This window comes from Mizuhopecten yessoensis, unplaced genomic scaffold, assembly GCF_002113885.1.
Source record: "Mizuhopecten yessoensis strain PY_sf001 unplaced genomic scaffold, ASM211388v2 scaffold6785, whole genome shotgun sequence".
Classification (NCBI taxonomy): Eukaryota; Metazoa; Mollusca; class Bivalvia; order Pectinida; family Pectinidae; genus Mizuhopecten; species Mizuhopecten yessoensis.
The window spans coordinates 323,345-351,023 of NW_018406723.1; the positions used below are offsets into that span (position 1 = coordinate 323,345).

General features: G+C 35.9%; 1 protein-coding gene across 1 annotated transcript in view; it reads left to right on the top strand.

Moving 5' to 3' along the window:
- LOC110452667 (cadherin-23-like) overlaps positions 1-27,679 on the top strand; it is a 236,197-nt gene that overhangs the window by 63,054 nt on the left and 145,464 nt on the right. The window contains exon 2 of the mRNA XM_021501316.1: positions 668-951. The gene's annotated coding sequence lies outside the window, so the exon portion shown is untranslated. The remainder of the gene's footprint in view (positions 1-667; positions 952-27,679) is intronic.

Below are 27,679 nucleotides of genomic sequence, written 5' to 3' on the forward strand. Positions count from 1 at the left end.
TGGGTTTTTGGCTGATTGCCTATATACATGTGTCCTGTTGAACGTGCCGAGAGGCGAGTGCCGTTATGCCAGGTTCCCTTTCATACTCTCCAGCGATAAGACATTGCGAGCCATTACCGTCCTGCTGTACAGTGCTTTGATTAGGCTATTGATGGAGAGTACCAGCACAACAAATTTATCTCCAGTGTGGCACACAGTCACCACCGTCGGAATGTCGCGTTTGGTAGGTGGCGTTACACACGTCGGCATGTTAGACCCTCCCTTATCTGGTTTTTGTTTAGCCGATTGGTCCCTTTTCGGTGTCGTAGCTCTTGTCATACAACCCCAGGATGTAATCTTCATTAAACTGTTGTTTGAATATAGGGGATTACTTTATCCATGCAGATAAGACAACTCTCCAATGTATATATATATATATATATATTGTATGTATATTGGGGCGGGAAAACAGCAATACTTTGTGGTGACATTTCAGTATTGGCTGTATACCTCTGGCGGAGTCGGACCCTTGTAACCACCCTGTCTTTTCGTGGTACCGATTTTTGTTTTCTTTATACTGTTTAGTAAATGTCTAGATCGGCCTTGTAGCCTCATTAGAGCGTGTCACACAGAAATGACCGTCAATTATTACACTATTCTATTCCCTAATTGTTTGTTCTCCTTTCAGGACCTGACTGAGCTACCTGTGGATTGAACCAGGTGATCTGTATTTCAACTCGACCTAATTGGACAGTATTCTTTTGTGAAATTCAATTTATACGAACTCATCAGAAGAGTTCAGATCAACTGTTCAACATTCGTCCTGTGACAGAAAAAAAAGATAACCGTTTATATACTGGATGGTTGTTGTTAGTTTGAACTTAACAAATTTGTGGAAATTGTTGTGTCAAGGAACTTTCGTTACCTGGTCCCCATTTACCTACGACAGGTGATTATCAACTTTGATTACAGGTAAGTGGCATTGAATGCATGTCCGAACGTATATTAAATTTTTCATTAATGTCCACTCTGAGGATATTGACATAACTTTAATAAGGGGATTAAGCTGCAATGATAGCAGAGATTGAATGTTTCCGTTCTAGAGATTTGGGGTATAGTGGTTAAGTACTTCCATTATGAATGGTTACAGGTACATTTACGGTTATATAGCTCTGATAAAATGGACAATCCATATTTGTTTACATAACCTTTTAACAGTAAACAATTCAATGTTTTCTGTCAACACCCTAGCTGTTAGCACCTGGCCCCAAAGTTGTTACCTGTGGCATTTTGGCCCTTTTATATACCTGTGTGTCAGGAACTTGGATGTCGTTATCCGCAAGCTTAATGTACTCGGATGGGTATAGGTGTTTTATTGGTGTTGGGAGTAGGACACAGGTGAGATGGTTGATGTCCAATACACATTTCACCAACCTGTTAATGTTGGGTCCAGAGTACAAATCTTAAAAGCCTTGTTAGCTTTCCAGATTATTTCAAATTTATCAAAATTATTAATCTGTACCTACATTTTTGAATTCTACAACTATTTTCAATATCAGTATCTTGATTCATCTATTTTCATTTAAAACAATTATGTTATTTCAGCTTTAACTGAAAAAATGGTTAAAAAAATTGTGTAGTTAGAAATGGATTTTTGTGTTAAGTAAGTTGATCATACTGAATTTTTCAAAGCTCCCTGACCACACCCCCTTCTCAAGGAGCTCCCGATTTATCCAAAACCTGATTAAAAATGTGGATAAACTTCGGCATTACAATAAATCTATGATGATTACCCTCACCTGTGGCCTAAGTTATTTCGTTCTCCTTCCATTGTATTGCCTTTTCATTTCTTTTTCATTTCTTTTTTGCTCCTATGGCGAAAATTAAATGCCTCAGTGTGAAACTTTAACAATGTCAATACCCATCTCGTCAAGATCACAGGCAGACTTTGTTCACCGATGACACGCTCACTTTCGCTATCGACTGTTCATTTTTGTTTGTGATTGATACATTTGACTGAAGTTTTTAATTAAGGTTTGAAAAATTAATTTGCACCTCACCTGACAGAGGCATATTTACAATGAAGGGAAAAAAATTGATTTAAAATTGATCAGATTTGTAAAAGACATAACATGAACCATTATGATTTTATCCTCCTACCCCACGATAATTACGCACTGTTCTGTCACTGGGCTGACAGTTTTATAGAAGATTCAATATCGGGATAGTCTTGTCATCTTTCTGCCAATTTCATTAATATTAAAAATTGGAGATATTCTCAAAACTTTTTTTTAAATTGATAACTGAAATTTCATGTTCCACAGTTTATAAAAAAAAGGATGGCTGGTTGAAATTAAAAACCTTTTTGTGGAATTAAACACAAAGAGAAAAGAAACAATTTAAAAAAAATGTTTAGATATTTCTTGGAAAGCTAGCAAATTTTGAGAAACTGACACCCCTATGTAACTTCAGTAGACTCTACCACGCATTGATATGGATGAGTCCATTTTGGTCTGCAGTGGTGAAAGGGTTAAATAGCAGTAAAATGTTTAGTTGAAAATGCCTCTGAGTATATGTTACTAAGGAGTGCAGTTTGCTTACAAAATCAAGAAAATTAAGGGGCTTATATCATTGACATTAGAGAGAAAAACTACTTGCCATACAATGACATTTATCATTGTCGTATAGGTTTTGGAGCTAAAATGATTTGTTCATTTGTTAAAAACACTCTTTACGTACAGAAAGAGCATCTGGAGCTATGTCAAAACCATAATAATGATAATGAAGAATAATTTGGGGTGCAACTTAGACATGGGTTTGTTTTAGGTGAAATACTGTTATAGAAAAAAAAAAAAATTGTTCCGGAAATCCTGATATAGCAACAGACTTGTCTGGAGTAAAGAAGCCTGATTGTTATGTAAAAATGTCTGAACAATCATTCTGTTGATATATGATGCTAGTATTAATTATAACCCCACTGGTGCGGAAGTCATTGGTAGCAAATCTAGCGCCGGATTGTCTCCATACTTTCTCCTAGCAGTCTGTATATATTTATTGTCCTTCCTTTTTGAAACATCGTGCCATTTAAGATAAACTTACCCGGTATAATGTACATCACCAATGTTGGAGTAAACTATTTGCCACCATGTACTTGTAACAAGGGTTCATGTTTCCCATTTACAAGTTATATACGTTTTTAAATAAGATGGAAGAGAATGCATTGAGTATAGACCAAGATTTGAACAACTTAGGGACCTCAACATTCTTACACAAAAGGTTCATGAACTGCATGAGCTACCCTGAAAACTAGTGATTTATTCAGTCCAAAATGCAAGTGGCCATATACCCTAGGATTCTAACCTGTGACCTTGAGGGTCATTCCAGGCTTTTAGCCTTTGACTTCAAGAGTCCGACAAAGCCTTAAACTGCATGGTGACCTTGAAGTCAGACTAGGATTTGAACCTGTGACCTTGAGAGTCAAGCAAGAATTCAAACCTTTGACCTTTAGAGTTCGATTAGTATTCAAATTTGTGACCTGAGACAATGACAATCTGAAATGTATAGTCTAAGGTATCAGAACACCAATGATAGACCCTATCCAGGATGTTATACCTAAACTTTAAACTAGTAAGATGTACCAACAAAGTAACCTGAACTACCTGGTCACTGGATGGGGATTGGCTCATTCTGAAATGCTGTGAGTCAGAATGGGATTATAAACTGTAATCTTGCAAATCAGTGGATGTTACCTTTGGAGAGACATCTGGTCATTGGCACTCAACCAAATCCAGCAGGCTCCTATTTCACGAACTGAACTTTGAAAAGTGTTGCTGGAATTAATGAAAATCAGGAAATTTTCTTCAAATAGTCAGCAATGTTTTCCCAAGGAAATAAATAAATTAGGTAATTTCTGAAGTTGAAGAATGTTACAGAAATTTGAACACTTTCACCCCTATGTAGGTTTAGCAGACTCTTCCATGCATTGATCTGGATGAGTCAATTATGGTCTACGGTGGTAAAAGGGTTAAGGACCATAATTTTATGCAATTGATTTGAGTACAGCTGCTGTACCTAGCTCAGGTATGTTACTTAGCTAAATAGCTGACTGTGTATTTTTTTTTCTACCAGACCATGTTTGTGATGTACTGTAGGCAGAGTACCCTATGTTTGCCCGGAAGCGTTTTCAATATACCCATATAAATGTTTGATGGATTCGTGTGGTGTGAATCAATAACAGGCTGCCAGTTGTTACTGGGATCAATATAGGAACAACAATATCCTTAAATCAAACCTGCATTTCAATAAAAGATGATGTATGTTTCAAAATCTATTGAAGTAGCAGAGTAATGATTGATTCTATTAACTAGGGGACTTTCGTTTAATGGTTATGGAAGATCGTGACACAAGTTGTATTTATTTCCCCCCCAACTTTCATATTGAAATAATCCGTTCAATTGATTTAGCTGAGTTCAACACTTCTTTTAGGGGAAGTAAAATAGACAAAGAAAAACGAAATAATTGATTGATTTGTTTTGGAAGATTTGCAGAAAAGACTTATAGTCATCTTGCAGGTATATTGGTCTCTGCAGTCAAAAGGGGAAAGGAAGAAAGACTTTTAATAACATTTCGCAGACATGGAGTATTAAGACAAGAAATCTATGAAAATTGGGTGCCATTTCGCGGTCAGTGTGTTGTTAGAGACATTCTAACCTGCCCTGAGGGAGGCGTAGTGGGACATTTTGTAATTAATGGTTGTTTTCACAACACTGAGCATCTAGTTGACTGGGTCCATTAGGGAATAAAACGATGCCCACCATTGTCCCTATATTGGCTTATGAGTTAGTTAGGCATAACAAATTAGCGGGCGTTGTGATATCCTAGATGGTCGAGTCTGACCTGGCAGCTGGTCACGGAGGAGATAAAGGGAGGTAATTGGGTAAGGATGCATTGTTATTTCACACCCCATTAGGTTTTTGAATGGCTTTTCTTGTGGTATGTTTTGGGAAAATAATACATTTGATGCTTTGAAAACAATAAATTTAAAAGATGTTAAGCTGTATAAATACCACAGAAGCAACATCTTTTAAGACTCTTTGATAGATGATTCACAGAAAATTTAAATGCTCATCCATTCAGTATTGATTTTGTTCCCGATATCATCAATTAAGGAACTTCAAATTACCTGTCAAATCTTTTTATTAATGTATTCTTAAAAAAATTAAAGAATAGAAATTTACGTGTTGGAAAAAGTTTGCTTTCAACATGTCTGTGCATCTTAATTACATTTTTACCACTGCAGTACAAGGTTTCCTGCAAGTACATTCATCTTCAGATTAACTTTACAAGTGAAATACAGGATATTATTGTGAAATATTATTGATAATATTACTTTGTTGTAAAAAGTAACTATTGAATTTAATTGTTAACATAGCTATTAAATGGACCATTAAAATATTGTTTGATGCAACATTAGAAATAAATTGTCTTTATTTCTTTTCCCAAAGGTATTGCATACAACTGCAAAAATCTCCGACTACACATTGGAAACTTCTTTTGCAGTATGACTATAAATTTGATTTAATCATTTCTGCAAAAACAAAAATACCTCGCAGTTCTTTAATGAAAAGATAAATAATTAAGTCCATTTTGTCCATGATTTGGACGAACTTTGAGGAGACTTCATGCAGAAAGCTGTTTTAAAATGTTTCCACTAAACATTTTTATCGTGTCACATGATTTAAGCAAGTTACAAGCTAGCTGATTTGAGCACAGAATCCATGCTTGAGCATGAGAACGGTTCCATAAATACGGGCCCTGGTCCACCTTTTATTATTATTGTCAGTTTAAAGAACTGAGCTACCTGGTTGACAACTAGTAGTGTTCTAGCTGTCCCAGTCGTGCTACAATTTTATATAGAAAACAGAACTAAGGGGAGGCTACAGTTTATGTAAAGTTAATGTGTTAATGTTAACCTTGTGGTGCCTGCGGTGGGACAAGGATCTTTAAGATGTCTACAGGTATGGGGGCGTGTTAATGTTAACCTTGTGGTGCCTGTGGTGGGACAAGGATCTTTAAGATGTCTACAGGTATGGGGGCGTGTTAATGTTAACCTTTTTGGAGGATTACCAGTAACAACACAGTTTCCTGTACAAAGTGGTGAAACTTATACTCAAACACTGTAGCCAGACTTTGCCCGTTTCTTTCTGTCATGTCTGCTGCTAAGCATTATCTACGGCTATCCATCCAGCTGGTTGACAGCAATAGTTCCAGGGCGGCCATTTCAGACCTGGGATGGGGTATTGCCAATCTCAAGGATTTCCAGAAAATGCAAAGAAACTCCAATAAAATAGCATTGGATTTGTTTGGTTTTTGACTCGGTGCCTGGTACGCTACATTAAGCATCTTGGAGGATTGGCAGTGGGGTACCAATTTCATTATCATTTTGAAGTGATCATGGATGCTTATACTAGAACTCTCAAAGTTTCATTTTATACATTTCAAGTCACCATTTTTTCAGTTTTTTGTTTAAACTGCAGCAAAGAAGAAATTTTATGAAATACTGTTTGTACTATACTTATATATATATTAATGAACACAAACATTGCTAAAATCAATTAAAATAATATAAAATCTGAAATGCCTTGAAACATACCACACAAGTGAAGGAAGTTTAGGAAAATGGGATAGTTATAGGATAAAGGGTCAAGGATATTGCTGCTGGGAGAGGATTATTTAGTGAGAGATATATATTTGGAGAATGAGTTCTTTTGGAGACAGATGGGACATATATGTAAATGTATGGGAGTGTGGGGTTACTTTGGGAGGATTACATTTAGAGGAGAGCTTAGAGTAAGTGTTTGTGGAAGTTGGCTTGGTAAAGAGTGCTTTCGGGTGGAGTGTTTGAGGGGAACTTATCTTGAATAGGTTTTTTGGTGAAAGTTACTTTGGAAGAAGGGTGTATGGGAAAGGTTGCTTGCTTTTGAGGAATGGTGCTTTGGGAGGGACCATTTGGTTGATGCTTTTTAGGGAAGGGCCTCCTAGGGGAACTTTGGAGGGGGAAAGGGCTTGTTGAGAGCATGGTCTTGTGGTCAGTAACAAGCCTTGATTAAATCATTCACCCCTGAAATTTCATAATGAACTATTCTAACCTCTGAGTTGGAAGAGTTCAAATGTATCTTCAGGGGTGAATACATTACTAAAGCTGACAAGGCTTTGTCAGTGGAATCAATAACAAATATAGATATTAGGGATTGGTAATTACAGATCTGTATAAGTACATGTACCTCCAGCATTCAGATGTTAGATGTATCTATTAGCCAACATGCTGCTCCGCAGGGAAAGACATTCAGAGAATTACCGTTAACAATTATACGTGTAATGACAAACAATATTCATTGACAATGGTTATTACATGCGGAAACACTTTCTCCCGTCTTTGTCATTAATGCTGTAACAGGCTTTACAGTCATCCTTATACAGTACATAAAACTAAAGGAGATGTGCTATAAAGAAAAGAGTTCATTTTAATTTTATAAATTTATCTTCATTGCATACTGTACATGGGTGGAATGACAATGAACATTTTACTACTTCATAATCATTAACATGCTTGAAAGTACTTTTGCCGGTTGTTCAATTAACAGCTATATACGACAATGACAGATTCCAGCACGGACCAGCTCAACTTAAAGCACTGCGTCTTCCGTATTGGCACTCTTGGATAGTGTTGGAAAAATCCTTATGCCGTCTTACTCATCGACTACGATTCACTTTTCATTAATCCGCACATGAAAGACTGATTAAAGTGTTTCCGTATCGTTGTGATGGCCGTCTTGACAAAATGCCTAAGATCCAATGATGATGGTTATATCTTGTCTGTGTGGTTTATGTAATGTTGTTTAATACAGAGTAGCTGTACAGCTGTCCTTCGCTATTGTTCATAGGCCTTCAGCAGTCAACGCTTTGTTAGCTTCCATATTACATTATCGTAATTTAAAAATGAAATTTTCAGGAAATGTCCTTGGAATTGAATTTGTTTCTCCATTTTTTATTATTATAGCATTTTTTTTTAATCCATTTTGTAAAGCTTATCTGTATTTTCGTGAGAAATAATGAGATTTCAACCGTACAATTTCTTTGTATTTTTAATGTATGAAGTGGATCAGTTGTAACGCTGTGTCATCTCCCCTGGCTACAACGGGAAGGGATGAAGGGAATATAGAGTATTTAATCAAACAGAGGGCAGGAGGGTCATTCTATTCTCCTATCCAGTGCCTCACAGTCGTTGATTTTATTCTTCTAATCTTCATTCAATCTGTCAAGACTGAAAAAAAGGAGAGAGATAATGACTTAAGTACATCAGCCTCAGAGTTTGGAGGACATTTTGATTATTTGATTTTCGACAGCTTTGTCGAAAGAAGAGAGTGTTTTGTTCTCTGTGAAAACAATTGACAATTTCTTTGCAAGAATCAACCAGTGTTTTAATGAAATCTTTTCATGTGATAATTTAATTCTCAAAAGAAAAGATGACATTTTAGGTCTCTCAGGTTTGTGCAAAAATAATGTCTTCATTGATTTTCATTTGATTTTTCATAAGTTCTTTTTTTTCACAGATATTGTTTTTAAACTTTTAATGAAAATTGTAAATTTGATGAAATATTAACATAATGGAAATCTGTAAATAAAAAGATTATCCTAGGGAAGTCTTGATATTTGCAGCATTTGAACCCCAATTAATAGGTGGTAGGTTATAAGGGTCTGGTCCTTTAATATGTCAGACCTCGAAACAAGATCTTAATTCAATTGTATAGATATTGTTTTATCACTGGCTAGCCAGTGGATGGAATTATTGGTTTGAAATGTTTTCTGTTTGTATTTGAAGAAAAAAAACCCAGTCAGAATCCTTTCGTGTACGCTGCTGTTATCAAAAAATATAAACATGTGATATTAGAAGAAACTGTTCAATACGTCTGGTTTGGAGAGAAAAATATGTGTAAAAACAGGAAATATTTTAACTTTAAATGGGATAAATGGTGGTATGAAGTTTCGCTAACTCTCCTTAACAACAACAGGGTGTCAAATTATACCTTTGGAATCTTCTTTGGTGTTGATTTCAATGATTAATTGTCAGCTGAGTGACGTCAATTACGGTGGAAGCCTATCTGTACGTATGATCAAGACTTTATCTTAAATCTTTTCATTATTAAAAGTCATGTATGTTTTATGAAAGTAATTGATTATTATCACGAACAGGGATTGTAGGGGTCATTGACAACGCCAAGGTCACGTTATATACCGATTAAAGTATTGTCATTTTAACACTTTGTAATGATTTAATGCAGACAAAACTGATCCATATATTGATTTGTTGGTACATCTGCTGTTGAATGTATTGGCATGGATGAATTGCTTTTTCATGTTAAACAAATATTAAAATGAAGCGTCAGAATTCAAGCGCCATCTGTTTTAAGCCTGTGAAAACATTACCTTAAACCAGATCTGTTTCTGGAACAATACCCTCAAGCAATGCAAGAATCGCATGCGTATCACTTTAAATGTGTACCATTATTCATGTATAAACAAACAAATCATTTCGGATACTCCAGAGAAAATGGAACAAAATGGGGCATTCACCGTTTTCTGTTGTTTGTTCTTTGCAAATAGTTTTGCATGTTTCATGACAGAAAATATAAAATTCCTAGAGTAAAGTTGTTATTGTTTGCCAGAAATTATTACGGCTGGTCCCTGATTTATGGCGATTGATGCTATGATGGTTGCTCAGGCTGGGAAATGGTAATACTATCAATTTTTTTTTCTTGATATCTTTTACCATGGATACTTATAGATGTATATATACACCAGTTTCGGAAATAACAGAGCCTTAGGCGTCACTGAATAAAAAAATTGCACGATAAAATTCAATTTTCAAACCAATATTCTGGATTTCTTTTTCTCTGTTTGCGTTTGCACAACCAAGTAACGAGATTATTGTAAGTATATGCCGCTAACTCCAAATACCATGTTTGAAAAATTTGAACTTAATTATCATTGCTGCTTCAGCTGCCACATTTAACCGGGATGAATATGTCGTTACAACGTTTTATTATTAATCGATGGCCCAGGTTCGGCCGACTTTCGCACATCCATCTCCCGAATTTAGCAGTAAAGTACTGCTATCTGTATACAACAGCTTTATCAACCCACGTTATGCAACATGACAATATTGATTAGGACTTGTAACACAGGGAAACACAATCAGAGGTAGTGATGATTTATTTTAACAGAAACTTCCCCCCAAGTTTTTGTTTGTTTTATTTCGTATCTCATTTCAGATTCAGGGTCGAAAACTGCTTGTTTTTTTATCCACTTTCTTCCAAGGAGATCTTTAATCAGCTGTCAATTTAGTTTTTATGATTTTGCTCCGGATGCTGAGAATGTTATCTGTCCATATCACTACTATCACTATTCAACCGTGTTTGGAGGGGTTAGATTCCGTGTGCTGTGTACCATGAGTCTGAAGATGAAGCAAAACAGTGCGTGGCTTTGATAGATTCTGACGCGTTGGATCAATGAAGGAAATAACGTGGGGGAATTCTGCCAAATTTTTCAGGAAGGCTAGATTTTGTGTGTTCATAACACAGGATGGAGAACAAAAGCGTCCTATGAAGCGTCTTCTAAAACTTTACGGAGAATCAATGAACAAAAAAATTGCAGGGTATGCGAAATGTGATAAGATTCTAACTTAATCAATGGGTGAGTTCAAGGTCTTTGAGATCCCGCCATTCAAGTTTGTATAGTTAATCCAGTCTTGTTCATCTCAATGAAATGCAATTAATTTTAAGCCACAAACAGGAAGGCATTTTGCACACGATCCTTAGGGGCAAATAGGTCTGCGTTTTGAGCGAAAAATGGGAGACAACATGCAATAAATATCTGTCATTTGGGGAAACATAGATGTTACATTATCTTGTCATAACACTTTATCATGAAACGTTTGAACTTGTAGTCTGGACTGTCCGTTGGTATTCCCATTGTGTCGAAATAATGTGTTCCCCTGAATTCTTGCACATGCAACCCTTCAAGCGAAGTCAGGCAAAGTTGTGTGTTCTAAGTCAACTCCAGAACTGCTTCGATCCAGCAGAATCTGTATCCGACCTTAAATTGTTGTATCCATTATGAATAATGATAAATATGATTTTTGAAAGTTTAATAAAGAATGAAATGATATATGATAAAAACAAGATTGAGAAAATCGTGGGATATTGGGACATACATCATTTACATGCAATTACCTATAGCTCCAGACACTGATTTGTTTGCCCATATATATATATAAACATATATTTTAACATCGATTTACTTTAAATTCTTATCTCAGAGAAAATCTCTTCTTATTCATGATGTATAAAATATCAAGATTGAGAAGGTAATCTGAAATGTGTTTCTGTAAAATTCTCACACATTAAATTCTGTAGACTGAACACAGTATTAAAGGTAAACAAAGAATTTCACATAAAGATGGAAAAAATACCTAACTTTTGTGTCATGTGATGGTTTATGATAGGTTTGAACCGAGTTAATTCCAGATAAAAAGAATTCTCTATATAACGAATGATCCAATACCAGCTGCCTGGGGTAGAGCATTATGTAAGCCAAGCTTTCTATGGGCTCATCACATGATACGTCGTATACAGAGATATCAGGTGGAACAAAAGTCTTGCAATTTGGTAGTCATGTGGTGCATTAGGGGGCCGATTTAGAATACTTTCATTATACTGGATGGTAAATCTATAACAAGCCAATGTCAAAACATAAAACTGGTAAATTTGGACAGAATACTGCTGAAATTTCACATCCTAGTTCATTGAAAGGATATTTAAGTGCTATTTCAATAAAATGACCACAAGCTAACCATGAGAAGAGTTTTTATGCTGTACTCATAGAATTTGGCAGGGTTTACACTGAAAAATGTATTATGAAGTTTCTTTTTTATTTGTTTTATATTGATGTCTTGGTAAACAAATCCTCTCTCTTCATGTTCATTTTGATAAATGTTTAAACTGTTAACCAAAATGTATTTTAAATTGAATATACAGTGAATTTACAAACTTAGGAGTTCTCAATCATAGCATCCAGGCCCCACTTGTAAAAACATCTCAAAGTTAAGGAAAATCGCAAGCAATGTATTGTCTATGGGAAATCTTAGACTTGAGGAAATCTCAAGAGTTGAGATGTTTTATACAAGTGGGCGGACCCTGGTGAACTGTGATAGCAGATGCAATTTTTGAAAGACAGCTGTTGATCTCAAAATATGAATAATTTTCCCTCATTAAGGTACCAGTCAGTATTCTAAATATGATTCGAGTGTGGACAGAATATACAATAGAAATCAAGGTTTGAAATGAACTACTGTTTGAATATCATATTCACACGGAGTACAGAGAACACAAAGACAGACTTTTGAGTGTTTCAGTAAGGTATATCATCTCCCGAAGGTATTAAGTTAGCAGCTAACTGAATCACGACTGATGTACTAGGCGACATGTTTCACATTTATATCATATCTTTATAAGATTAGTAAAATGTCATTAGTGTCAATAGCACAGATCACTGCCATGGTATAGGATATTATGTTGTACCGTTCTCTGGAGCCATGTGTGATTTATAATACACTCACTGTTGTCGAAGCACTTTTATTTCTATTCTAGCCAGTTGATTTTGATCAATTTTCTCAGCAATGAATTATTTTTGGCAAAGGGGTTTTAAACTTCTATTGCAGTTTAATTTATTGGGAATCAAGTTTTCACAGTTTTTGTTCCTGGAACTACAATGGAATTTAAATATTGGTTTAAGGATGGGATCAACAATGTCCCCAAATAATTGCTTTTGAAAGATATTTGAAAAAAAAAAATGGCCATGAACCAAAAAAGTCAACCATTACCTGGTTCCATAATATAGTCCAGTGGAGGATTTAGATACCATCTTTAGATAGCGTCCTCTTAAACATCACACCTGTGTTTTACAGAGTTAACGCCCTTTGTACCAATAAAGACTCCATACATTGATCTGTCTGTCATATCAAGCCTATAGGTTCTGTGTTATTGGCCTTTTGTAAATTACTTATTTGATATCTGATTTACAAAAGAACTTATCCTCATAGGTACATAATAAGTATGGATTGGAAGTTTAACGATCTAGATTGCAATAACCTTGATTTTTTTGTCGATGCTTTTTTTGGTGGTAAAACAAATCTAAAGCAAATCTATCAATATATCAAAGGTTGTTATACAATTCCATTCTACAGCATCATTAATCAAGAGAAGTTCCTTTTTTGTCTGTCTTGAAATTTGGTTTTAGTAATGATAGTTCTAAAACGTCAGAGAAGGGGCCGCAGTGGGCCGCAGTGGTTCTGACTGTCTACAATCACTAAACCTCCAACACTGACTTGCAGGTTTGATGCCCATACCTGAGGCAGTTCAAGGTACTGGCCACAAGTTGGTGGTTTTTCTCAAGGTACCCCCGTCCTCATATGACCGGAAGCTGGCTGTTAGCCCCAAACAAACAAACAAACAAACAAACTCCAGGTACTCCGTTTCTCCTTCACCATCAAAACCTGGCTCGTCCTTAAATGATCATAGCCGTTAATAGGGGGTAAAATACAAACTAACAATGTAAACCTCATAGGAAAATACAGTTCAGGGGGGAGGGGAAAGGATCAATGCTGAGCAATGCTTTGTCACTTAGAAAACATGGTTAATTTGTCGACAAAAGATGACAATGAGGATTTCTGATGGTAATTATGGTAGCATATGTGCAGCTTATAGCGTATATCTATGTGTATTAATTGATCCGGTGACACATGTTTCTCACTTCCATACATACCGTATCAGACCTAGACCGTCAGACGCACAGACAGACACAATAAGAACAAATATGGTCTGCATAAAATACAAGCATGCTCAAGCATATTATAAAACGGGATGTAGATAAAAACCATGAAAGTAGCAAATAAAATTAGTTATATACGTAAAACTGTATCTTGTATAAGTTTTATGTGTGTTATCGATGTTGATTTGATTGCGTAGTATAACCATGATGAATTTATCTGCTCCATTAGGTGCCATATTCAATGCTTCGTGATTTGGTTAGTTGAGGGACGGATCGCAGTAAAACTCCAGACAGTGGCAGACGAAGTCGGAGGTCTGCCGGCGTCTTATCATCATGGTGAATGTGTTCAGAGAAAGATTGTGTGTTGAGTGGGTCCAATCGGTGGAAGAATTAACTTTTCTTGGTTGATCATGCATTTATGATAAGTGTGAATTATATAAGAGTTTGACCCTATAGGAACCCTGATGTTTCCTCGTAGAAGACGGCTCCCATCTGGAGTCATTATACGGTGAAACCTTATGGCCGTCTTTTCTATCACAATGCCATCCCACTTCACGTCTTCATTTCCAGTCTTGAAAACACTGGTTTTACTGCACTGTTGCGACATACAATACGATTATATCGTAACTCCCAGAATAATGTAAATAAAAACAGGTGTGGCATAATTGACACGTTAAGTTAGACGGGAAGTACAATGTAATTAAGAATTGTACGGTCTTCACAGCGTTTGTTAACAAGGACAAATTAATTTGGTAAATGTCGCCCAATATTTGCGCTTGCAACCTTTAAAGTCATTTGTATCTTGAGAGGGAGAAAAAAAAATCTCTGCCCAGAACATCATCGACAGGACACCTTAGGTGGCACCACCTGGTCCGTCCTGCCATGAACTGTTTGCCAGTTTACATAGCGTCAAGCACTCCAGTGAAATTGATTGTCAAAGTAGAAATAGAACACTAAGCCACTTTAGGATTTTATCCAAAGTTTCGTGCTGCCTTAGGTCTTTCACCCCACTTATCTCCTTGTTACGGAGTCAGTATTTTGTGTGTGAACTGCACCTGCAAAGTACACACAGACCCAAAACGAGACAAATATGAATACATTTTACCATGTGACTGAACTTAGAATCATTTTAACTTCCCTATTACGCTGCGTCAAACCGCTGTAGAACACAGGGTTGTAAAACAGTAAGTCGCATATTGACTACAAATAAAATTGAGATTTGGGGAAAATAAACCTGTCCTGTTGTACTGAATCATTCCATTATAACATCGTAAAAGGCGAATACTAATGAGAAACTAATTTCTATATATATCACATCACCATGGGCTCGGGGGTTTCGATTTGATTTCAAGCTTTGTACCGATAAAGATTTTTAAATCGTCTGTTCAATTGAAATCTTGGCCCATTGGACAAGTGTATCATGTGTATTCTTGTCACATAGACTTCCGCTCTGTGCGCTAAGGAACTTCTCAGATAGATTTTTATAGCGGCTCGAAGCAACAAAAGCTAAGATTGTTGGGAGCTTTTCAAGAAAACCCAGCAAAGTAATCAGTTCCAACAATAGTCTGATGGTACGTTAAAATTTCATTCCACCAAAATTTACACAACAAAATATCAGAATGAAGCTTTTTAAACAACTGAAAAAGGTTTCAAAACTTTTAGAAATGCATTTTATAGTACAGTATGTGGCTTATATGCCTCTGTTCAATTTGTACTTTTCATTTCCTAGGTTCATGCGACTTTTAAATCTGCATGCACTCAGGACATGGTGGGGAAAATTTGACATTATACAAATAATCGGACTAAAAAGCAAACAAGGAAGTGTGATTAAATTCATTTCAGGATTAGAGTCAGTGTTATGGGTATTACATGTGACGAAAACAAATCTAAGGCTAGCCTGGTAGTTATAATGCGCCACCAAGATAAACAAAATTCCGTACTGTTTATGTATATACGTTTCCCATCTCTTTCAAATTATCTCCGTATTTGTCATCCCGTTCATTTCTCCAGTGCGTAATTAAATGAAGTTTTGTCGCGTGCAAGAATTAATCCTTGTCTTCTTAGGTTTGTGTTACGTCAGATATCATCTTTTCTTTCCGTAAGTATGGTGTAATCCTCTCCTGTCACGCCAACCCTTGTAAACCGCGAACATAATCTATATTCTTATAGAACGAACAAGAACAGAAAAAAAACTGGTTTCTGAACCTGAAGATATGTCATTTTATCCTGCTAATATGGCGACAACTTTCCCAGGGTTTATAAAGTTCTTGTCTCTCGAAGTTTAGGTAATTTATATCCTATCATATTTCTCTGGTCTGTGATTGAGAGGATACTTGGGATCTCCTCAAGCTTCTTGTTAACCCAGATCTGTCGACAGCAATCTTCTTACTGTCGAGATCTGTTTCGGAACGTAGTTTGCTTCTTATAACAAGTGAGTACAGTTAAACTCCCAAAGGGAGGTTTGATGGGATTCTCTGTGAATATTTTAAATGCTAGTTTTTATAATGACCGCCTTAATTTCTTTCCAAAAGACTCCCTCGTTTTGACCAAAATTTGCCAATCCCTCGAAACTCCATCATATATAAGTCCAACCGCACACAAACCCAAATCTACATCCTGTGATCAAATGGTCTCTGCAGTGTGTGTGTAATGATCATAACAGGTGTGTCTGAATCAAATGTGTGCTTTATGGAGCTACATTGTATTTTGATACAAAAAAAGGGAAAGATAAATTGAGCAAAGCAGTTTCAGTCACATTTCACGCACTTTCTCCCTCTTTGGAAATGTGGAATGAGGGAGATCTCCTCATTGGAGGTTTCAGAAGTTGACACCTATGTTTGAAGGATGCCAAAGTTACCAAATTTTTGTAAAATTTACAAATAATGAAAAATCTGTTATTAATGAAATCAAATATGTTTAAATAAAAATTAAAAAAAACACCACTGGGTTGTGGGTTCGAGGCCTACCTGGAGCAGTCACCAGGTACCGGCTGAAGCTTGATGGTTTTTCTCCAGGAACTCCGGCTTTCCTCCACCACCAAAACCTGGCATATGTTCTTAAATGACCATAGCTGTTAATAGGACGTAAAACACGAACAAAAGTATCTGAAGTAAGAGTCCTATTTATCATACAGAAGACAACTCTTTGACTTGATCTCTCCAGAGATATTTTGTATATGCATTGGAGACAGGAGAAAACGTTCAGTTTGAATGGAAGGACTATAATCAGGTAACAGGCCCCAAAGAGGTCTATAATGAGCAGGATATGGTTGTATTCCTAGCTTTTTAATCCAGATTCGTACCTCAGCTGTCTGCTGACATGTATGGCTTTTTAATCCAGATTCATACCTCAGCTGTCTGCTTGTATGGCTTTTTAATCCAGATTCGTACCTCAGCTGTCTGCTTGTATGGCCTTCGGCTTCTTACTACAGGACATTTCTGCTTATTGTTTGAGTCATGACTTAAAGTTAGGTTCTGAAAACAAGTACGTGGTTACTAAATATGACGATGATATGTCCCGGTGTGTTTGTGCTCATTGTGTAGCCTTTTGAACTCGTTAGTCTGTCGTATTTAGCAGGAATGTGTCAGGAACACTTGTGTGGCCATATAGACTCATTTAGCAGGAAAGTGTTGGGAACACATGTGTGGCCATATATATAGACTCATTTAACAGGAATAAGTTTCAAGAACGCTTGAGATCAGAGGTAAGGTTGTGTAGTATCTGATATTCATGTTTTTCCTCCTTTTGCCTTGGGTCTGTAATACGGTCTTCAAAATCAATGCCAATATGAGGCTGTTTTCCGCGATAACGTCCCGACATATTGCGACCATTTGTAGACCTGTGTTTGATTCATTAGCCACCAGTGTTAGATTGTTTCCAGCGCAAGTTTCTAGTAGACCTATATTTGAATCTACAGTAAGAGTGTCTTTATAAGGCTAATTATGGTACCTTACTCAATATATTGTACTTTTGTGTTATTAAAGTTATCTCCCTTAGGATTATTGAGTAATGCAACATTTTCGAAGTGTTCTCATTGCATGTACATCAAAAGTAACTTGTAAATTTTCATGAAATATAAAGAAATCTTAAAAAAAAAAAAAATTGTGAAACAATATGTGTACATGTTTTTTAATGCAAAACTATTTTTGAAAGTAAAGACTTTTCATATCAGGTGGGCGTTGGCTTCTCAATCCCTTGCCTCTGATAAAGAAAATAAACGTGTTATAAGGCTCAATTATAAATAAAAGTTAAGGGAACATGAACTGATGCCATCTTACTTTTCAGCCTCTCTCAGTAACGTCTTCTTTGATGTCTTGTGTATCATCTTGTTCTCATTCCACAAATTATTCAAACGCAATTATTAAAAGAAAAGTTTCAACATACAAACAATTGAGTTATGCAATTATCCCTCTGTGCAGGGTTAACTTGCTTATTTCAACAAATTTCAACAAAATTTCTCGACCTGTTATACATATTACATGTAGGTACTTGTGATGTTGTGGAGTTAAGTAGGTTACACAAATGTATATTGCTGCAAATAAACAGACTGTCGTGTAAGACTGCGTCATTGGAGTTTGTCACGTACCGAGTGGACCCTATATATATAGTTATAAAGATAATTTAATGACTTGGTGCTAACAGCTTAGTTATAGAAAACTTGAAAAATGTTCCCAAACTAAAGGAGTTGGCAGTGACCACCAGTATACCTGTTCAGAATAGACCAGCTGTTGTAAACATGAAAAACCGATTATAATAGGTGTGCTTGAAGATTGAACTTCACCTGGTCAAAAGCCCTGGTGGTGTTTAACTCATTCACCCCTCAAGACACATTTGAACTCTTCCAATTCGAAGGTTGGAATAGTTCATTAAACGATTTCAGGGGGGTGAATGAGTTAATTAATATACAAGGTAGTGGTGCATGTTCGTTTATCTGTAGATCATCAACTTTTTACATTTTCAAATTCTCTACATAAACCGTAAAACCTATAGAGTATTCATGACATTTAACAAAGGTAACTTCCTAGATCATATGAAATTCAAATAAATGACCTTGACCTTTTAAGGTTACAAATTTCATAAATTTGTTATACAATCCAAACAGTTTACTTGAAAAAGTGCAATCAGATTTGTTCATATAAACGATCTTAACCCTGTTTCAAGGGTATGGGTCATATGTTTAAAAATTTCAAATATATTCTTCTAATAATGGCTTTCATTTTGTTTACCTAAATGACCTTGACCTACTTTTAAGACCACATGGGTCAAATGAGTTAAACATTTCAAAAGTCTTTTACTAAAGAACAAAAATTCTTGGTTGATGCTTGTTGAGAATTTCCCCTCCATGCAACATCTAAGTCCGAAATATATGGATATGAACAGGCAAAGTTTCAATAATGGGCCCAACTGGGCCTCTTGGTTTTAGTTACTTTAGGATTTCTGATTTCATAATGACGAAAAGAGTTCCTCGTGTCATGTGCCCCTAAGACTCAAAGTTAATTGTTCAGAATCACGTGTTATCTGCCACTTTTATAACCAGTCAACAAATATAATAATATGCCTCAAGACGTGAAACACAGAATTCCTGAGAACATCTAATAAAACCTCTCCACAGCCCTACGGAATCAAAGTTGTTTATTAAGAGTGACCGGTGTCTTTTATATCAAATCAATAACTGTATCTGCAATTTATGCTGAATAGAGTGGTCTAATCCTGGCCTTCGTGGACCAATTTATCCATCATGTAGTACTGTATCTGTTCCTGCCATACGACATCCCCTTTTCACATTGTCACACTCTCCGATAGACCTATCCGCCACACTCACACTTTCACCCGCTAATGAAATCTGCAGTTCGATGAATCTCGGCCAGTGGTCGGTAACTAACGCTGATTTGTCCGCACAGCCCAGTTAAGGTGTGAAGGTCAGAGTGAGATATTTTTGTTTATGATTTATTTTAAGCCGAACACCAAAAGACCAGTTCGCCTTGTTTCTATGGTTTCATTCAAGATTACATCTTATTACGGATAAGAGTGATAGGAAACGTTGAAATCAAGAATAATGGCAGATGTCGTGTATGGCTTCTCATCCTGTGTTGGAGGTGACAGAGTGACGTTAGAGTAAGGAGAACAGGTCTGCTAACGGTGCAGGAAGCCAAAACCAGAACCAAAGTGTTTGGCTGTCAATTTTGTTTGCCGAGTGGCAAGGATAGGATAGGGAGCAAGACGTTAGGAAACAGAATTGGTTGATCTACTTCAGACATCATCAGAGAAAATGTTTGTAATTTCAATTGTAAAATGATATAGTAAAGTACAATATAATGTTAAATTTTAGATTTTTTTTTATTAAATTATACAGCGTTTTATATCAGCTTTTCCTTTCTTGGCTAGACGACAATTAAGCCATTCTTTGTGATTCAATTTTCAATTTCTTTCGATTCATAAGGAGAACACTACACTGTGCCACATGCATTCATTTCGGAACAAGAACACTGAATAATACATATGTTTTCTTTAACTCATTCACCCCTGAAATTTCATAATGATCTATTCCAACCTTTGAATTGGAAGAGGTCAAATGTGTCTTCAGGGGTGAATGAGTTAATAAAGATAAATGTGTTCTAGTCTCAATATGGTAGGTTTATATTTGGTCATGAATGCTGACAGGATATTGAATTTATTATGTCAATCAACATGTGACATGCTGTAACCAATCAGATTACAAGATTCTTAAGGCAAAGGCTGTATTTTTAGCGACTAGATATGGTATAAATATGGTTTGTGAACTTTTGTATCAATGTTATAATTCTTGGAGACTTTCCAGGCAGAGACACATAAGGCACAGCGAGTGTCTAGTGAGAATAGGAAAAACTTGTATATGTGATTCTTTGTGTACACTGAATGTACTTTTGACCAGTGTGAAGGAACCCATCATAGGGCAATCAATATACAAACTGACCGCAGACATACCCGCCCCATAGCAAACATTCCAGAAAACGGTATTTATATACGAGTTTTATTTGATTATGTTTGTATACACATAACTTTCAGTGACAAGAAAATCTCATATGGCCGTCCAAGACAACAGGTCTTACGAGTGGTGGTCAATCCTTTTGATCCCCTGGATTGTGGTCAGTATTGGTCAATACACAGATCACAGGGTGTGCCATCGGAATGTCCATCTGGCCCGACCAGGTCCTGACCGGGCCAGTTCGGTGTCTGGCGTAGAATTTTCCTGCTCACGAACGTCACACCATCCCCACTCTGTATCATCATCCCATCACTGCCGTCGAAGATATGTTGTTTATTAAAGTATCAAAATAGATGTGCACGGTCCGAGTTTCTGACAGTTGATTGTCATGGTGTGTCCTATTCAGCGAAACAATTCTGTAAGTAATAATACAGGCACCAGACTAGATAAAATACAAAGTGATAATGGGACATTCCGTATTGGAGGGTCTCGGATTCACCGTGGTCGTAACTTTATACCGGTAATTTCCTCTAGATGTCTGTGTTTGTACGAGAACACTGATTAAAAGCTTTCCAGACCACTGCCCATGATACCTTAATTACACGGTAAATCATACAGACTTATTAGTCATATAATGAGTACAAGATGAAAGCAAAAAAAGTTATCCAAACTTAGCTAAAAAATATATCTGATAAAGTATATGTTTTTGTTGAATTGAAAAAGATGAAGATATATGATTAAAACATTTAGTTGAACATATAAGTGGCTCTTGTGCTGTGTGCATGTCTTGAGAAATCAATCAGGCTAGTGATTTAGCTCATTGTAGGGCCATATTAGGTTTAGGAGATATTGGTGCTATTACAAAATCCCTTTTGTAGCTATACCTATTTCAGAAACCAGGGGCCTGTTCATTTATGCGGAAAGCCCGGTCAACAATCGTTTTTAAATGTAACATTTTCGGGTATAAATCCTGGCGGCCCTGAAAAAGTTTATGCAGGCCTTGCAAGGCTTGGTCAAGGCTCGCCTGAAAACAGCATCAGATTTACTGGGTCCGACCTTATTTCATAGACGAACAACTCTTGTCCAACCGGTTCAACCGTTTCGATCGCGATAAACGAAAACGGCCCAGGAACTTATATGAAAGAACATTTGACAGCACCTTTAAATATTGTGGCCGAACAATGTCCTCAGCTACACAGTCTAGCCTAATAAGAGAGAATGACCACTACAGTAAACTTGTTTAACTCATTCACCCCTGAAGACACATTTGAACTCTTCCAATTCAAAGGTTGGAATAGTTCATTATGAAATTTCAGGGGTGAATGAGGTAAAGAGATCACTCTTATAGAAGACCGTCTCCTTTATAAGACATACCACCTCTTTTAAGAGGTTATAATCTGGAGGAATCTTTCTTAAATAATACCTCTAGCAATACCTGTTCAGTGAGACCACCCCAGTTTTATGAGAAACAATTTTTACCAGGTAGGGCATTGTAGTCAAAGTTGTCTAGAGTTAACCACACTGTATTGACAGACCACCTCTCTTAATGATTACTGTGGTAAAACCTGTTTAAAGGGACCACACTTAAGAAATACACATTAATTGTAAAACTGCTACACTGAAATCTGTCTAAAATGACCATCCTGGTGACAGACAACATCTTTTTTAAGAAAACTTCAGTCTAGAAGAACCAAACTAAATCCAAGAAGTGATCCGTCTTAAAGGTGAGACTCGGCTACGATTAAAACTGGTCTACAATTGCAACAACCATTTCCTCTAAGGAGATTTGACCTGTTTTGAAAGACCAGTTCAGTAAATACAAACTCTATGATAGCTGACCACAATTAATTGCACCAGTTTTGTAAGGCCACTGAAACAACCTGTCTAGAGAGACCAAATTTAAAGACTGATCGCCAGTCCCAATGATTCAGCTTAACTACTGTATTAACTTGAATTCTCATGCAAGAACCCTGCCGCCATTTCATTGTGATGCAAAAAAAAAAAAAATGGTCATAGATTGAAATTATTTTTTAATTATTTTTAATTTTTCAAATCAGGATTATAGGTACATGAGCCATAATTTCTGTATTGAGCTTTTTTATAGATTGGAATTCTCCTTTTATATAGACACTGCCTCTACCTTTTGTTATCCAAACTTGATTCTTCCAATGTCGATAAATGTTTGAAATGAATTTGAATCATAGGTAATTTCCGAGCAGCTTCTATGGGAAAATAAATTGGCATTTTTTCATTAGATGAAGTCATGCAAATAAGACTAAATACCAATTGTTCATTATAGGTAAAACCTAGACATGACCCAGCTTGACTCGCCTGTTGACAAATTTTAAATTCATTCTTTTTATACAAAAACAACTTCAATATGGCTATTTTTAGTTTTTATATTTGATGTCAATCATTTTAAATCCGAGAATGGCCACATTTTTCCAAAGTTTTGAAAAACATAAAAAAAATCTTTGATGCAAAATTTATCTGAATTTGTTGTCAAGCTAACAAGTCTTTTTTAGTTCAATTCCGTGATTTTTAAATCTCGCCAGGGTCGCAAAGTTAACAATTATACAGACTCTTATGGTGCACATTCCATTAAAAACAATCATTACCTTATAGTGATTTATGTGCTGTGTTAAAAAACCTTATAAAAATTCAAACTAGGAAGATATTTTATTTCATTATGTAATACTAGAAGTTAAGTTTATTATTGTTGGGAAATTGTTTATTATGCTTCTTAACTGAACTGTTGCAATAGCCACTTTTGTCGTTTATAAAGGTTTGAGCAAAACCAGGAAGATATATCTTCTGATTTAAACTCAGGGTAACTTTTAGTACATAAGGAAAATGTTTTATATTAGAAATAAATGCAGTAAATATTTAAAATGTTGAAACTTCAAATGGAAGGCTTTGCACCAAGTAACTTTGATATACAGGTTCATAAATGTGGATAAAAAAAAGGGAAAATCATATCGATATGAATCATTCTATATTGTCATTTCCTTGATATAGGAATTAGATTAAAGGCTGCTCTCAAAACGTACGAGGTATTTTTCAAGTCATTTTGACACGTACGTCTTGAGAACAGATGTTTCCGTTGTTGATTTTAACAGGGAGATAATTTTCATTTGCTATTTCCTTGAAACAGAACTCGGATTAAAGCTGTTGGGTAGTTTCTAGAAATTATTTCATCATCACGTACACGTGTTACTGTTTACTTTAGTAACTAAGATATCTTTCATTTTTATTTTGCTGCAGCGCTTAGTTGGTGTTGCTTGTAATTATAAATGAAACTTCACGGTTGAATGATTGCGACAGGCGTGTAGGCTACGTTTGATTACATTATTTAGTAATAGAAGTTAATGGACCGTGACTGTAATAGGTTAGTGCATGGTTCCCTGGTCTCATAATGAGATGTTTCAATATATACTGGAGGCTTAAGGTCGTGAGTTACATTGTATAGAAGAGTTCGGGAGTTCTTACATGTTTAGATGTAACCGAGTTTATAATAGCTATATATTTAGCGTGAAATGTTTATTTATAATTAATGTGAAAACTTTATTTAAAGGACAGATCTACTAGAAATAGCTAGAACTCTAGGATTCACATATTGAACATAAATCGGAGGAATTTTTCAATCAAATCTTCCACAGCAGCTGAAATAACTTAACTAGCACATTTAATTTGGGACGTGACCCAGAAATTCTCATTTCTATTACAAGTGAACCTTAAAATATGGATGTAATTTGTGAATGGACATTCTATGTATTATTGGGGATATATTTGTGTGGTATGCTGGGACTTTGATTAATTTACACCTGTACAGGTATACGTGTTTATATTCTATTCTGATTATAAAGCTTTTCATAACAAACAGCTGAATTGGAACTATTTGGATAATTTATTTCTCAGTGTTATGACTATTGGGATTTATACTTTTCTAAACCAGGTATAATGCGACAGGCCTGTGTATACATGTATCTGTAGTATATGATATGTCTAATTATGTATAGACAGAATTCACACCTGGATCCTAGAGGCATAATTCTGAAACAAAGTGTGGGAAATTTATATACACGTTACAAGAGCAATAATGCATACACAATATGCTGACATATACAGGTAAGTCTATATATTTCTGCAGTTGATGTCCAATTTTTATTTTATCTGAACTCACCAGTTTTTTTTATCTTTATCTTTTTTATCTGCTTTGCTCAATTTATCTCTCCCATTTTATGTATCAAAATAACTCCAAAAAGCATTTATTTGATTCAGACACACCTGTTATGATCATTGTATACACACATCACCCTGCAGTAATTAGGAGATCATTTGACCACAGGATGAAGATTTTGGAGTTTGTGTGAGTTTGGAGTTGAATGAGAGAGTTTCGAGGGAGATTGGTAAAGTTTGGTCAACATGACGGAGTCTCCCTCCTCAATGTTTGATTTCAAAGGCCCAAACAGGCTTGGAATGGTGGCCTTGGGTGACTCACTGACTTGACCTTGATTTGTTTTCCAAGGGGTCATACTATCAGGCTTAATATGCGACGTACTGTCCCCATATGACTGAACTGGATTTGCTCCTTCAGATTTCTTTCAAAAGGTCATACAGGATCTCATCTTGCCCTGATATTTGATAGACACGCTGCATTTATTTTTCAGGACAAACAGATTATTTTAGAAACATTTGAAAAATATATTTGATGCAGTTTTCTGCAGTTTTATAAAAATACAATGATATATATATGACTCCATATTAGGATCTGGTGAAGTTTAACTTCTTTTTAAATTCAAGAGAGTTTCCAAGTTGGAAAGTTGATTAGATTGGGATAATTTGTGGTAGATTGAGAAGGACTTAAAAAAGTATAAAGGTGTGAGTTAAATTTTGTAAAAATGTATACTTTACAAACCGCATAGTTGTTGGCAGGCTCAAAGGAATAATGTTTTAACTGCTCATTATTACAAAAAAGGTCATATGTTATGATTCTTCTTCTATATGAAATATACATGGCTACATGGTGCAGGTTTGCGAAATAAAGGGCCTTGATTAATGTCATTGTGTGACCATATGAGATAACTGACGTGAGACCGCCTGCAGAATCAGAGGTTTTCTGTTACTGTCTAATATAAGTCTGATAAGGAGAAGAATTCGTAAAAATACGGTCTGCTGCATTCATTATAACTGTTGGTAAAACTAACTCATTAAATCTCGTGTCAATTTGGAAACTGTTGAGGTTAGATGGCAGCTTAGTCAATAATTACTTAAACATTCATAGTTTCACTTATGGGAATGTTTTTGAATGGGAATGTTTTTGAACTATAAGTACCTATATGAATTAAAAAAAAAATCTGAACAACACAGCAGGTAATTTCTCAGTCACATGCTGGTTATTTTTATTGTAAATTGACCAATTTATGGCCAATGACTCAAGACATTTTAGAACAAGTGAGGTAATTGTGTGCTACAGGAGGTAATCTAGATAAATATGCTGTGTTGATTGACAGCTTAAACGGGCAAATACAGGTAAACAGCAATACAGGTAAGTTGATGTAGTTTATGAGTCATGAATCACGAAGGTCAACACACCCTATACCATTTACCTGATAAGGATAAAAAAGCATTTATGTGTTTTAAGATAATGCTGTGAAATTGACATTTCACAGGTAGAAGCCCGATGTCATTACGGTGATGGATATTTTTCTACCCTATATATTTTTGTAGGACTGAAATGTTTTATTGACAGGTGAAAAAATGATAAGAGGTTTTCCAGCTTTCCATTTCGTAGTTATAATATCTTAAATGCATAGAAATCCTGATAAACAGGTTTTGCTGTGTATTTAATGAGGTCAGGTTAGAATGATTTACTGATATATACGATTTTTTTTCTTTTTTTTCTAGAATATACCTTTACTTAAGGATGCAGATATATATGTAGTTACCTATTTACCTGTTTCCAATTCTTATAAATTGTATTATGTATATGACATGCTAATTGTACCCATCTTTATAAGATTTAGTTGCGTGAAAGCGATGAAAGTTGCGATTTGAATTTCAATAGAGCCAATGAATTAACACACAAGGCGTATAAGTATTGAAGTGTTGGTAAAAAAAGAAATATTATCATCTAAATGGTCGTCATTATTTCAGGTACATTGCCTAAGCACTTTAAGTCACAATAACAACCTTTCATTAGATTTTGACAATATCATCATTAGTTTGCAGAAACCATAGGTTAACATATGTAGGTAAACTGGATTCAAGGAAACTGATAAATACGCAGTTTAGGGTACATACTGCCTTAATGAGTAAACACACATTTTCTTTTCAAAACAGATTCAGAGACTCTAAAGAGACCACCCCCATTTTTAGGTCACCTGAGCTTTAGCTCAAGTGACCTATTGCTATCCGTTTTCGTCCGTCGTCGTCCGTCGTCCGTCGTCCGTTAACATTTTACATTTCAAACTTAAAGTCAAGTTCTGCTGGGCCGATTGAACTGAAAGTTGGTAGGAATGATCGCCTCATGGTCCTGACAAAGTGTTGTTATTTTTCGGGTCGATCAGAAATCCAATATGGCCGCCACGGCCGCCATTTTGAAAACCTATTTCAAACTTAAAGTCAAGTTCTGCTGGACCGATTGAACTGAAAGTTGGTAGGAATGATCGCCTCATGGTCCTGACAAAGTGTTGTTATTTTTCGGGTCGATCAGAAATCCAATATGGCCGCCACGGCCGCCATTTTGAAAACCTATTTCAAACTTAAAGTCAAGTTCTGCTGGACCGATTGAACTGAAAGTTGGTAGGAATGATCGCCTCATGGTCCTGACAAAGTGTTGTTATTTTT